Source organism: Homarus americanus, unplaced genomic scaffold, assembly GCF_018991925.1.
Source record: "Homarus americanus isolate GMGI-L3 unplaced genomic scaffold, GMGI_Hamer_2.0 scaffold51476, whole genome shotgun sequence".
NCBI classification, from domain to species: Eukaryota; Metazoa; Arthropoda; class Malacostraca; order Decapoda; family Nephropidae; genus Homarus; species Homarus americanus.
This window is the reverse complement of record NW_024736148.1, coordinates 2,388,208-2,402,064: the sequence shown is the minus strand read 5'-3', so window position 1 is coordinate 2,402,064 and position 13,857 is coordinate 2,388,208. Positions and strand designations below refer to the sequence as shown.

The 13,857-nt window shown below is 46.2% G+C and overlaps 1 protein-coding gene across 8 annotated transcripts in view; it reads left to right on the top strand.

The window, feature by feature from the left end:
- LOC121872040 (cubilin-like) overlaps positions 1 to 13,857 on the top strand; it is a 205,740-nt gene that overhangs the window by 59,863 nt on the left and 132,020 nt on the right. The gene's annotated exons all lie outside the window — the stretch shown is intronic.

The following is a 13,857-nucleotide window of genomic DNA, read 5'->3' as shown; positions in this document are numbered from 1 at the left end:
AGTTGGGTTATGTTGGGGTTGGGTTAGGTTATGTTAGGTTGGAGTTAGGTTATGTTAGGTTGGGTTAGGTTATGTTAGGTTGGGTTAGGTTATGTTAGGTTGGGTTAGAGTTGTATTGGGGTTGGGTTAGAGTTATGTTAGGTTGGGTTAGGTTGTATTAGGTTGGGTTAGGTTATGTTGGTTGAGTTAGGTTATGTTAGGTTGGGTTGGGTTATGTTAGGCAAACCACACCAACACAAAAACACAAAAAACACAAAAAACACAAAACACAAACAAACACACAACAACACAAAAAACAAAACGCCACCGAGTTAGGTTAGGTTAGGTTGGGTTGGGTTTGGGGGTTTAATCTTCAGGTGAAAAATAATCTGAGGTGCTTAATCCTCACCTGATCCCCTTCAAGGTACTTCTCGCTAGCCTGGGAGCAATATTGAGGAAGATCCAGAATGGCGATGATATATATTCCTTGAGAGGGAGAAGAGGAAGATAGAGATGGATAATGAATAACAGGAAGAGAGGGAAGGGGAGAGAGAAGCTATAGTGAAAAATAAAAACAAGCTGTGATGTGAAGCTAAAAAAGGAATAAGAAGAACTCGAATAACTACCATAAGAGGAACAGAAGGAAATATGATATAACAGCGATAACAGAAAGAAGATAACAGAAACAAGAAGGAATAACAACTACAGAAATAAAGGAAAGAAACAACAAGACGCAAAAAACCGAGCGATAAGAGAGAGAGAGAGAGAGAGAGAGAGAGAGAGAGAGAGAGAGAGAGAGAGAGAGAGAGAGAGATGCAAATTTGACCAGCCTCAGCTCTCATTAAGGTTTGAAGGTGTTAGGGAGAGAGGCCGCTCATTCAGCCAACACCTCTTATGGTTGTGTAAAATTTGACCTAGTTTAACTTTGACTCATTTAAGCTTAACTTTCTCCATAGTTTGACCTAATCCTACTGGTGAGGCTGACCCAACACTGTGAGGGTTGACCTAATCTACTGAGAGGGTTGACCTAACTTACTGTGAGGTTGACCTAACTTACTGTGAGGCTGACCTAATCCCATCGGAGGTTGACCAAACCTACTGTGAGAGGTTGACCTAACTTACTGTGAGGGCTGGACCTAACTTACTGTGAGGGTTGACCTAACTCACTGTGAGGTTGACCTAATCCTGTGAGGGTTGACCTAACTCATGAGGTTGACCAACTTACTGTGAGGTTGACCTAACTTACTGTGAGGGTTGACCTAACTTACTGTGAGGGTTGACCTAACTTACTGTGAGGGTTGACCTAACTTACTGTGAGGGTTGACCTAACTTACTGTGAGGGTTGACCTAACTTACTGTGAGGGTTGACCTAACTTACTGTGAGGGTTGACCTAACTTACTATGAGGGTTGACCTAACTTACTGTGAGGGTTGACCTAACTTACTGTGAGGGTTGACCTAACTTACTGTGAGGGTTGACCTAACTTACTGTGAGGGTTGACCGAACTTACTGTGGGTTTAACTGTTTGGCCTTACTTACTGTCAGGCTAACTTGTTTGATCTGACTTATAATAGGTTAACTGTAGGTTAACTGTTTTGCCTTAACTCAGTTGAGGAACTTATATTAGGTTAAATTTCGTAGGTTAACCTAATTCACTAAATGAACTCCTGACTTGATTAAGATTATAATTAGTCTTAATCCTTCAGACTAACTTAACCTAACGCATAACTTTACGTTAACTTAACCTCATCATATCTATAACCTTAAGTTAACCAAACCTAACCTAACCCCTGCCAGGTAGCGTTAGGTTGGTTAATCACCAGGTGGGGTAAACTAGTGTGTCTAATCTTCAGGTGTGCCCTCGTGGCCATACCCCCATAACCTTCCCAAATCATAAACTTAAGGTAATTGCCGTCAAGCGTTTCCCTCTCGCCCTGCTGACTCAAGTTTGGCCCCTCAGAGGACGACGCCAACGACTCGACATCAAAGACCAACTCCTTCAACTTGTCCTCCTCTGTCCCTTGATCTTCCGGTCCGCTATTGCCAAATCTCGAGGTTGTTTTTGTTTTTTAGCCTAATTTCGGGCATTTTAGGGCACAAACTTTGGCTTCTGGTCTCGGGTCCTTCTTTAGAAGATCTGAATCCGAATCCCGATTGATATTGAAGTTCTTTTTTGGGGGTAGGGGTGGAGAAGAGGCTTGATTTGGTGTTTTGGAACCTGATTCTGGGTTATAGTCTCACCGGAAGATCTTAGCCCTAATTTCGGGGGTTGGAGGGGGGGGCTTTATCCTCCCTTTGAAGATCTGAACCCGAAGGCTGATTGATTTTGAAGCTCTTTTTGGCGGGTCTCGTTCGTATTCGTTTGGTCGATCTCTGAATTGCTAAGTTTCACGTCCCTTTTTGTGTGATATGATTTGTCGAGTTGTTGAGACCCGTGTTGTTGTCATCCCCTGTGACCTAGTTCCCTAAACCTAGACAAACTTAATTACTCCTTTCGATGCCCTCCCCCCCATCCTTCCTTCCTTTCTCCTCTCCCTCACACCCTTTCCATCCTCCACACCCCTTCCCTGCCCCGTCTCATTCTTTCTCATTCCTTCCCGTCCCATCATTTCATCCTTCACCCTCCCTGTCCCATTCTCCCTCCCCACTTTTATCCTTCTTACATCCCTCCATCCCTCCCTCCAACACCTTCATGATCCCTCCCTCCCTCCCTCCCTCCCCCAAGTCACGAAGCCTCAGACTCAGGAATTTGAGTGCCCGGACAGATTCCTCCAGAGATTTTTTTAATTAAGAAATTGGGGAACCTTGGCGCAATTTAAAAACTTTGGGGATGACAATTTTATTTTTCTCTGATCTTCACAAAGGAAAATTTTTTCTGGATCACTGCAATTATGATTCTAAGACTTCTTCCTCCTCCCTCCTTTTTTCTCCCTCCTCCTGTCTTCTTCCTCCCTCCCTCCTGCAATCTTTCCTTCCTTCTTCTCCTCTCCTTTCTTCCTACCACCTCACTTCTTCCTGTTCTCTCTTCCTCCCCCTTTTCTTCAAACCTTCTCCCCTCCTATTCTCGTACCCTTTTCTCCCTACTTCCTCCCCCACGACCCTCCCCCCATACCCTTCCTCTCCCTTACCTCCCTCTTGACTTAAAGCGAGTGTTCATATTTGATAATCATTTTTTTTCACCTCTTGACCCATCTTTTTAATATATTGACCTCCCCTTTAAGCTCCTACCCTCACCTTTGACCTCTTGACCTCCTGACCTCCACTTTTACTCCCTGACCTCCCTCTGACCCACCTTTCTACTCCCTGACCCCCTGAACTCCCCCTGACCTGACCTCCCCATTGACCCGGTTCTTCAGATAATATTATTTTGCCTTTTATGGTTCAGAGGGAAAATGAAATGATGATAAACTCTGGCCGTGAATTATCTTTGTTTAGTGATCCTTTTATTTAGTGCCGCGTTAATTATGTAGATGATGAGAGGGGGAGAGGGATGGTGGTCAGGAGGAGAGGGATGGTGGTGAGGGAGGAGTGGGAGGAGAGGGATGGTGGTCAGGAGGAGAGGGATAGGTGAGGGAGGAGAGGGATGGTGGTGGGAGGGGAGGAGGGAGGAGAGGGATGGTGATCAGAGGAGAAGGATGGTGGTCAGGGGAGGAGAGGGATGGATGGGGGAGGAGAGGGGACGATGGTCAGGAGGAGAGGGATGGTGGTCAAGGAGGAGAGGGATGGTGGTGAGGGAGGAGGAGGAGAGGATGGTGGTTGTAGAGGGATGGTGGTGTGGGGAGGAGGGGGAGGAGAGGGATGATGGCTGGGGAGGAGAGGAGGTGTGTGGGAGGAGAGGGAGGAGAGGGATGGTGGTCAGGGAGGAGAGGGATGGCTAGGGGAGGGGAGGACGATGGTCAGGAGGAGAGGGGATGGTGGGTCAAGGAGGAGGAGGGATGGTGGTGAGGGGAGGAGGAGAGGGATGGTGGTCAGGGAGAGGGGATGGTGGTGTGGGAGGAGGGGGAGGAGAGGATGATGGTCAGGGAGAGAGGGATGGTGGTGTGGGGAGGAGAGGGGAGGAGAGGGATAATGCAGGGAGGAGAGGGATGATGGTGTGGGAGGAGAGGGATGATGGTGTGGGAGGAGAGGGATGGTGGTGACTGAAGGGAGGGAGGAGAGGGATGGTGGTCAGGGAGGAGAGGGATGGTGGTGAGTGACGAGGAGGGGAAGGAAGTAGATGAGAGGAAACAAGGAGATAGAGAGAGAGATGTAGTTAGTGTGAACGTGAAGGCGATAATGGTGGGCGTGAGGGTGAGAATGGGCGTGAAGGAGGTGATAATGATGGGCGCAAAGTAGGTGATAATGGTGGGTGGGAGAGTGAGAATGGGCGTGAAGTAGGTGGCATGGGCGTGAAGTTGGTGATGGTGGTGGGTGAGGGTGAGAATGACCGTGAAGCAGGTGGTAATGGTGGGCGTGAAGAAGATGATAATGGTGGGCGTGAGGGGTAAGGATGGGCGTGAAGGCATGTCAAGGGTGAACGTGGCACCCAACAAGTATTAGGCAGAGATAAGTGCTGTTACCACCATAGGCCTATCGGTTATGGCCTGAGGCGTGTGATGTGGCGAACTGCTGGCCTGTGGTGGTCTGTGGTGGAGTGTGGTGGTCTGTGGTGGTGTGTAGTGGTGTGTAGTGGTCTGTGGTGGAGTGTGGTGGTCTGTGGTGGAGTATGTTGGTCTGTGGTGGAGTGTGGTGGTCTGTGAATTGAATGTGGTTGACTGTGGTGGAGTGGGGTTGACTGTGTTCATCCATTTGTACAGTGGTGTAGCCTAGGTGACAGGAGGAGGGCCGGGGGGTAGACAGCATCATCATTTTCGGTTGGCTGGAAGGACGGGGCAGTCATCATCAGGTTCTGAGAGACTGTGTTACCTCAAATAAAGTAAATGGGTGGAATGTAATGTTGTAAATAAAAGAGAGACGGGGGAATGGGAGGAGAGGGGGGTGGAAAGAGAGAGGGGAGGAAGGGATGGAAAAAGAGAGGAGGGAGGGGTAGAGAGAGGGGGGGATGGAGAGAGGGGGGGGGGGAAAGAGAGAGGGGAGGGAAGGGATGGAAAGAGAGAGATGGAGAGAGAGGGATGGAGAGAGGGGGAGGGGAGGAAGGAGTGGATGGGAGATAGAGGTGGGGGAAGGGAGGGAAGGATAGAGAGGAGAGGGAGGGGGGGGAACAGGAGGGATGGAGAGGGGAGGGAAAGAGAGAGAGAGAGAGAGAGAGAGAGAGAGAGAGAGAGAGAGAGAGGGATGGGAGGATGAAGAGAGGAGGAGGGTGGAGAAAGAGAGAGAGAGAGAGAGAGAGAGAGAGAGAGAGAGAGGGAGGGAAGGGAGAGGAATAGGAGAGAGAGAGATTCATATGTGGGTCAGCGGAACAGGGAATATAGTTACAGTATAGGAAAAAGATTATTAAATTTAACAAAGAGCCTAAACGAGATACAATTAAATGGACACACACACACACACACACACACACACATACACACACACACACACACACATACACATATATACAGAGATAGAAAGACATAAAATGAATGAAAAAAGATAGCTAGAGAGGGAGAGAGTGGGAGGGAAGAAGAGGGAGAGAGAAAACGAATAGGAGGAAGACACACATAAGGAGATAAAGAGATTTGGAGTTAGAGAGATGGAAATGAATTAGATAAAGTTATAGAGGTATTAGAGAGAGATAGAGAGAACGTTAGAGAGGAATTAGAGAGAGAGAGAGAGAGTTAGAAAGGAATTAGAGAGAGAGAGAGAGAGTCGCTGGCTATTGATTTCGCGTGGTGGCCTCCCTGACTGTGTGGGGAGGCTGGTGAGAGAGAGGTCTCCGCTTTTTCCCTCCAGTGTGTGTGTGTGCGTGCGTGTGTGTGCGTGTGTGTGTGTGTGTGTGTGTTTATATCTCCAGCCATCTGTCTGTCTGTCTGTGTTAATGAGACAGGTCGTTAAGTCTCTTATACTGTAAATTAACATGAGTTGATTTTGCCCAAGTAACTGAGATAATAAATGTTTTAAACCTAGAGAGAAGGGGAGGGGAGGGGGTGAAAGGAAGGGAGGGGTGAAAAGGGAGGGGAGGGGGGTGAAAAGGAGGGAACGGATAGAGACGGGAAAGAAAAGGAGAGGGAAGGAGGGAGGGAATGGTACGAGAGTGAAGGGACGAAGGAAGGTAGGGAGGGGAGGGGAAGGTGGGGGACAAAAAGAGGAGAAAGAAGAGAGTAGGAGAGAGGAGAGAGTGGAAGGAAGGAGGGGAACGGTTTGGAGGAGAGAGGGAGAGAGAGAAATAAGAGAGGAGCTGTGGCCTGGGAGGAGGGAGGGAAGGAAGGGAAGGAGAGGAGGTCGATGGAGAGAGTAAGGGGAGAAGGGGAACGATAGTGAGAAGGCAGGAGGAAGAGAGAAGGCCGGGGAGGAGGGGAGGGGAGAGAGAAGGAGGGAGGGGAGAGAAGGAAGGAGGAGGGAGAGAAGGCCGGGGAGGAGGGAGAGAGAAGGAAGGAGGGAGGGAAAGAGAAGGAAGGAGGGGGGTGGGAAGGGGAGGATATAAAAATCTGGAAGGACATGTGTTGCTCTCGGCCTGAATTTGGGTCATGTACCAGGACAGCTGGGGTGGACTGGGGATGCTGGGTGGACTGGGGGATGCTGGGGTGGACTGGGGGATGCTGGGGTAGACCGGGGGGGATGTGCTGGGGTGGACTGGGGGATGCTGGGGTGTGGACTGGGGGGATGCTGGGGTGGACTGGGGGGTGCTACAGGGGTACTGGGGTGGCCAACGGGATGCGTGATTAGGCTGGAGGGACGAGGTGGTTAAGGTACACAGTCGCCAACACCTAAACACTAAAGAACAGTGTTTTTACAATACACCCAGTACACAGGTATACCAACAGTGTTACATGGAGAGTACCGGGTAAGTCCATGATACACCCAGTACAGCGCTGTAGTACCCAGATTACAAGGATTAAACCATAGTAAAGGTGAGGTCTAGCGGCTGTAGGGTGTGAGGTACAGCCGCCCTGGTCATACTCACATTACATGGGCTGTAGTGCTGTACCCTTTGACTGTGTTGCAGAAATTTGGGTGCTGTAGTGCATGACCTACACTTGTGGTACGTGAGAATAGGAAATGTGGTAGAGGGTGTGTGGTAGGAGGTGTGTGGTAAGGGGTGTGTAGTAAGGGGTGTGGGGTAAGGGGTGTGTGGTAGGAGGTGTGTGGTAAGGGTGTGTGGTAGAGAGGTGTGTGGTAGAGGGTGTCAGCATGATGGTGGTGTTTGCAGTACTGACAATTTACTGTGTAACTTCAACATTTCCACGAAAAAAAATATTTGCATATTAATCGATGCTAGAGGGAGCATCGTAGTAGAGTCAGTGTGGTACTGTGGTAGGCACTGTGGTAGTCATTGTGGTACTGTGGTAGTTACTATGGTTATGTGGTTGTCATTGCGGTACGCTGACTGACACAAGAGTTAGTACTGTACAAATGTTATCAGCATCGTGAATCAGGCAACATAAGGATGAGTGTCATTCCGTGTCAGTGTAGCCTCGCAGTACGTGTCAGTATAGCCTCGCAGTACGTGTCAGTGTAGCCTCCCAATACGTGTCAGCGTTGCCTCCCAATACGTGTCAGTGTAGCCTCCCAATACGTGTCAATGTAGCCTCCCAATACGTGTCAGTGTAACCTCCCAATACGTGTCAGTGTAACCTCCCAATACGTGTCAGTGTAACCTCCTCAGTGCATGTCAGTGTAACCTCCCAGAACACTGTAAAGACCGACTTCTTAGTATCTTTACAACTGTCACATTAACCCGAGATGAAGGTCTGCCAATACATATACACCTAACCTGTTTATACTTCTATTTTAATTATATCTATTTTAAGTTTACTATTATTTTTCGACATATATAGTAGTTTAGTCAATGAGCTATTTATTGAGGAAGTTTTTAGTGTTTGATGCCAATACGGAAGTTTCGGGGAAGTTATTAAACACAGGACGTGACTGGTTCCCCGAACTTGTGTTTCTGGGAACCTTCAACATATTGTTTTCCCAGGGTTGTTCTTTTTCATCTTGTTTTTGTTACCTTCATCACCTCTTATTTATGTATTTGTTATATTTGCTCATTGTAATACTCTTTTTTATTTATTTATTTATTATTAAGGAGTTATTTTCATCTTTATTTATTTTACACGTTAATAAAGGTATGCATGCACTTGAACGATTGTACCCCCGGCGCTGGTGTTAATCCCTGCCTGAAGGAGTTTGTCTGTAGGAATAGAATTTATCCAAGAATAGTCTCAAGTGGATTTCTATGAATTTAGAGACGTGTTGAAAGATTAGGGAGAACTGGTGGTGGTGATGTTAGGGAGAACTGTGTGGTGGTGATGTTAGGGAGAACTGTGTGGTGGTGACGTTAGGGAGAACTGTGTGGTGGTGATGTTAGGGAGAACTGTGTGGTGGTGATGTTAGGGAGAACTGTGTGGTGGTGATGTTAGGGAGAACTGTGTGTGTGATGTTAGGGAGAACTGTGTGGTGGTGGGATGTTAGGAGAACTGTAGGTGATGTTAGGGAGAACTGGTGGTGGTGATGTTAGGGAGAACTGGTGGTGGTGGATATGTTAGGGGAGAACTGTGTGGTGGTGATGTTAGGGAGAACTGTGTGGTGATGATGTTAGGAGAACTGTGGTGTGATGTTAGGAGAACGTGGTGGTGATGTTAGGGAGAACTGTGTGGTGGTGATGTTAGGAGAACTGTGTGGTGGTGATGTTAGGGAGAACTGGTGGTGGTGATGTTAGGGAGAACTGGTGGTGGTGATGTTAGGGAGAACTGTGTGGTGGTGATGTTAGGGAGAACTGGTGGTGGTGATGTTAGAGAGTATTAAACATCATATGGTCAGAGGGTATAGTACATCAAGATTGGTGTTGAATAATATGGTGTTGACCTGTTAACTACTATACGTGGTGTGGGTGGTGCAGTGGTGTACAGTGAGGAGAGTTTATAGTGTTTTGTAGTGTCCCCGCCTCCAATACTGCGTCAGGTGTATGATTGTGGTGGTGACATGTTAGAGGGGGGGAGGGAGTTTGTCAAATGTGTTTTACCAAGAAGATGGGTGTGGGAGGTGTGGGTGTGGGAACTGGAGGGTGGGGGTGTGAGGGTGTAGGGACAAGGGGTGGGGGTATGGGGGTGTGTGGGTGAGAACAAGGGGTGGGGTATGAAATGTTTGTAATCATAAGATGGGTCTTTTGTTTATCCATGAAAGGGTGGTGATGATGGTGGTGGTGAGAGTGTGGTGGTGATGAAGATTGTGTTGGTGGTTGATGGTGTGGTGGTGGTGAGAGTGTGGTGGTGATGAAGATTGTGGTGGTGGTGATGGTGGTGTGTTGTTATAGTTGTGGATGGTTGATGCTGTTGTTGTGTGTTATGGTGAGGCTATGGTGGTAATGGTGGTTGCGTGATAGAATATGGTGATAGTATATATTTTAATAATGGTGATGGGAGTTTGTCAAATATGTTATTCCAAGGAGAGAGAGAGAGAGAGAGGGAGGAGGAGGAGGGAGGGATGGGGAGGAGGGAGAGGGTGATGAATGATTGACTGGTAATGGGGGGAAACGAATGCATGAAAATGTCTATTACCAAGGAGAAATATGACAATGAGGGTGGTAAAAAGCCGGCGAATGTGATAGGAGAGACAGATGAGAGAGAGAGAGAGAGAGAGAGAGAGAGAGAGAGGATGGTGAGAGGGCGGGCAGCTGTGGGGGTGTCACTTATATAGAGTGAGTGTCACTCTCCATTGTGGCATCACTAGTGCCAGATAACTCACTTCCCTGTGGCACTTCACTCTTTCACCCACCTATTATATATCTCTATTAAAAGACTTAAATTTTCATACACTCTTTAAGTGGACCCAATAATGCCTGGCCATCTGTCTGTCTATCTGTCTATGTCTGTCTGTCTGTCTGTCTCATCACACCTTGACCAACCATACCTAGGATGTCGTTCTTGGTGATACACAGAAGGTCAGAGGTCAAGGTCAAGGTCAGTCCCCAAGAAAATAAGGAGTTAGGTTTCTGTCCTGCGTCACACACACACACACATACACACACACACGCACACACACACACATACACACACACACACACACACCTGCACACGTACACACACACACACACACACACACACACCTGCACCCAAGAGGACCGTCACCAGGTGTGCTCTTACAAACTCTTGACTTCCAATCTAAACTTTTTAATATTTACTTGTACTTTACGATGCCATTTAGGTATATTTAGTTGTTTAGTTTAGTTTGGTTTTCTTGTATGTTTTTGTCGAGGTGTTTGGTGTTTGAAGAGTCAATTTGCTGTCTGTTGTGAAGTATTTAATGTAAGAGAAAAACTGTGTGTGTGTGGATCGATAGCTGTGGTTATAAACACTACTACCACTACAACCACAGCTCACCACCACAGCTCACCACTGTTCATAGCCTCACCACCACCACCACAGCTCACCTCACCACCACCACCACCACAGCTCACCACCACCACCTCAATGCCCACAGTTCACCACCACCACAGTCCACATCACGATAGTCTTATTACTACCAACACGGTTTGTCACTACCACAGTTCACCACCATCATAGCCACTCACCACCACCACAGTTCACCACCACCACAGTTCACCACCACCACCACCATTGTAGCTCACCACCACCACCACAGTTCACCACACTCACCACAGTTCACCACCACCACATCTCACCACCACCACAGTTCACCACAGCTCACCACCACCACAGTTCACCACCAGCTCACCACCACCACAGTTCACCACCACCACATCTCACCATCACCACCAACAGTTCACCACCACCACAGTTCACCACCACCACATCTCACCACCACAGCTCACCAGCACTACAGTTCACCACCACCACAGTTCACCACCACCACAGTTCACCACCACCACCACCACCAACAGTTCACCACCACCAACAGTTCACCACCACCACCAGTTCACCACCACCACCACAGCTCACCACCACCACAGCTCACCACCACCACAGTTCACCCCCCTTGTTTGTTTGTTTACACTTGTCTTCAAAAGTGATGTGAACATGTGGTTGTTTCCTGTACAAGTTTGCTGTGCGTAAAACATCGAAGCTCCATACAGAATAGTTTGTGGCTTTACTAAAGTTCTAAAAAAAATATATATATTTTTTCGAGTTAACATAAATATAAACTTTGGATACTTTTTGGTAGTTTGGGAAAATAAAAAGTAAATATATTTCTACTGAACATAAACCGTAGATGAAGAAGTTTGAGGACTTATTAATTTAACGAGTTATTTTTTTCTTTACGTAAAATTAATGTAAATAGTATTATCATATACAGTATGTACTTAAATATATATATATACCTTTACTATTATATGTGTGTACACTTTAGACGTTATATATTAAGTGAAAGTTAGGTGAAGTAAGGTATCAGGTGACTTTATATGAAATAAATACTAGTGTTAGGCGGGGAGGATGAGGCTGTGGCACTCCCCCAAATAATTTATCGTCACTGATCCCGGGCGACAACTGCTGCAGCTGGCCGTGACGTCACCAGTCAAGATAACCTGTTGTTGTTATTGGTCCCTTGCCTTGCTACCATGGTAACAGGAGGTGACGTGGTTAAGAATGGGTGTGTGTGTGTGTGTGTCTTATTTAGGCTTCTGTTAATATGGCAACAACGATGACGTCATAGACTGGCTATATAGTGCTCTCTTACTGGTCACTTGGTATCACACCAACAAAATCAATTACCCGATTTATATGTCGCCTGTCACCAAGCCAACTAGAAATGACGTCACGGTAACATTACAGGGCATCACACACAAAAAAATGACGTCACGGAATAAAGAGCAAACTTTTATTGGTTGCCTGACGTCACACCGAAGAGAAATGACGTCATGGTAAAATTTAGAGCTTTATCATTGGCCGCTTTATCATAACAACCAACGATGACGTAATATTAGTAAACGTGTAGGACTCTTTCATGATTGGTTGAAATAGTAATTAGATATTATAGAAGGTGATTGATCCCTAGTGCTGTAAGAGGTAATTATCATGTGATATTATAGGAGTTAATTAGTATATAGTGCCATGGGCGTAATTAACTATGAGAAATAATTAACAAGATGTTATATTAATGGTGTAGGTCGTAATTAACTTCTATAACAAATAAAAATACAAAATAGATACTAATAGATACAAATAGACAAAATAGATACTAATAGATACTAATAGATAAAATAGATACTTAATAGACGAAAATAGACAATATACAGACAAAAACTATATACATTTATCACAACAAATTATTCATTAAATTCACACAAAAAATAAACAAATAAAACGAACAATATAACAAAAGGCAAAAAAAAAACACCACGATTTGTAAACTTTAAATAAAAAACTATACAAAAGTTACATAGGAAATATTTTAAAATTTCTGAATATATTGAAACTCGATTGTGCATAATGGCTTAAGAAAAAAGTAATTGTAGATACGTAGATTGTTGACAGGTGGGAAGGGTTAGTGTGTTTCTGTCTGTCTGTCTATCTGTCTGTCTGTCTGTCTGTCTGTCTGTCTGTCTGTCTGTAAATACTAAAAATATGGACGGTAATCACTCGCCACTTGTGTCAGTCTGGTCCCCCCCAAAAATAACGTCTGCCATCACACCTGGTTGTACCCTCTTAATGATGTTGCTTCACTAACACGTAATTCAACTTAAAGCCTCAGATTTTGCTAGTAATTTCCCACCGCCTGTAACGAGTTGACTCTCAGATTTAGATGCGGATTTCTCACCGTTCGCAACTAGTTGATTTGTCAGATTTTTTTGTATACGGATTTTTTTACTCCCACGGCCAGTTTGCTGTCAGATTTCGCCTTGGGGTTTGTACTGTATTTTACCTCTACGTGGCGAGTTCGTTTGCAAATTTTTATGAGGATTTATATTATTTTATCGTTGTGGGTTACAAATTTGGGGGCGGATTTTTTTTACGCCTCGGGTGGGATTTACGGATTTTAGACACGGATTTTCTTGCATGGTGAAGAGTTAACTTATTTTGAGTGCTTTTCCTCCTGCTCTGATGAGTTTATAGATTTCTTACCGAATTTTGCCAATAATTCGGTTTTTATGTCGAATTTGTTCATTTTCTTCAGGATTTTGCGCTGGATTTTCACCTTTAAGACCAATTCGACAGATTTGTTGCTGAGGAGATATTTTACTGCGTCAGTCAGCTCTGTGAACGTCTTTCCTGACTTGACTGACTGACTTACTTAGTGACAGAAAAATTCTCCTCTGACCCCAACCTGTTCATGCCACATATCACTCACGTCAGCGAAACCCCTCCCTCCCTCCCTACCCATATTTCCCCCTCCCCTCCCCTACCCGTATCCCCTCCCTCCCCTACCCGTATCCCCTCCCCCCCTTCACGTCTCTCCCCTCCCCTTCACCTCCTCTCCTACCTAGCCCTTCATTCTACCCCCCCCCTCCACTTCCCCTCTTCCCTCCCCCCACACTTCCCCTCACCTCCCCTCCGGCTCACCTGTCAGCCATTCGTCACTAACCACTAACACAGCTGATGGCCAATTGTTGTTTATCTCTGCGTGACAACTTGCTGTCTGTCACTACCAGATTATGACACAGCCGCCCTGGGTCATGCCACTGTGACACCCTTAAAGGTTTGGCTTCACACTGATCATCTTGGTAGAAAGCGAACACACACACACACACACACACACACACATACACGCTCTAGAGTTGACGTCATCAATATAGTCCTCGTTGATATAAGGTTAGGTCAGGTCAGGTCAGGTCAGGTCATA